Below are 1,179 nucleotides of genomic sequence, written 5' to 3'. Positions count from 1 at the left end.
TAGAGGTAAAAAAATGATAAATACTGTTCGGTTTCTAGCACAAACCGATCGTTTCGTGTCTTAGGACATCAATGTGTCGTCACGAGCCGCAGGGTTTAATTTGGATTTGTCTGTGCATGTTTTTTTTACTCTCATAGATTGTGTTACCATTACCATGTATTATACGACTGATAGACTGCAACGGCTGGAGTTAAAAATCATAATTTGTGTTCTACTGAAGAAACAAAGTCACCTACATCTTGGATGGCCTGGGGGTAAGCAGATAAACATCAAATTTTCATTTTTGGGTGAACTATCCCTTTAACTATATGGAAAAACTAATGTATGTATATCTAGAGGCCACAAAGGTCAAATCCTCTTCAAATAATAAATCAAATTTATCTTCACTTAAGTAAAAATGTGATATCATGAGGAATTACAATTCCCTTGATCTTTTGAGATAAAAGACTTAAATTGTACTTTGGAAACACACTGTAACTTTTAGAACTCTTTAAATCCAGAAACTTGCTTAGCTCTTGAAGGGAAAAAAAACAACAGCTGTAGACTGTTCATGAGTTTATAGTAAAATATGTATTTTTTAATACTGCGTCCTCAAGATGCTTTGCATATTCTGTATCCTTTCAAAAACGTAAGAGTTCCATTTGCACTGCTGTTTTGCTCTGTTTCATTACAAACACAAGCATGTCTCATTAGTAAGACATTATTGAGGCACATATTAATGTAAACTTGTGAAAAGCCATGGAAGGGTGACCGCAAAAGCACATTTGGCCTTGCACTTAGCTAATGCTGATATTTTACCTATATTCCGTGAAGGTAATGATTGTGTTTTTGCTACATTGCCAAAAATTGCTCCAAATCTATAGTCGTTTTCTATTGTTGCTGTTTGTTTGTCTTTCCCAAATATAAATAATGAGCTATTGCATAATAAATTCGTTTCAAACCGTGTGTTGCCTTACCCTGGCCTGTTTCAATATGTCAAACTGTTATTAATGATTTCTATGAAGGTAGAATGACGTCAAAAAGATTTGCATACGCATGCAAATCACTGTTCACAGGCTTGCAGTGCTTTTGACCGTCTTTTGGCGAAAAACACGTGCCAAAAGTGTAAGCGCGGAAAAATGGAAGTCAGAAGCATGCAGATCATATTTATTTTGCGTTAGCATGAAGCTGCAGTTTCAC

Source organism: Sinocyclocheilus anshuiensis, unplaced genomic scaffold (genome assembly GCF_001515605.1).
Source record: "Sinocyclocheilus anshuiensis isolate Anshui unplaced genomic scaffold, SAMN03320099.WGS_v1.1 scaffold507, whole genome shotgun sequence".
In the NCBI taxonomy this organism is placed as follows: domain Eukaryota; kingdom Metazoa; phylum Chordata; class Actinopteri; order Cypriniformes; family Cyprinidae; genus Sinocyclocheilus; species Sinocyclocheilus anshuiensis.
The sequence above is the reverse complement of the archived record's forward strand: the minus strand, read 5'-3'. Positions refer to the sequence as shown.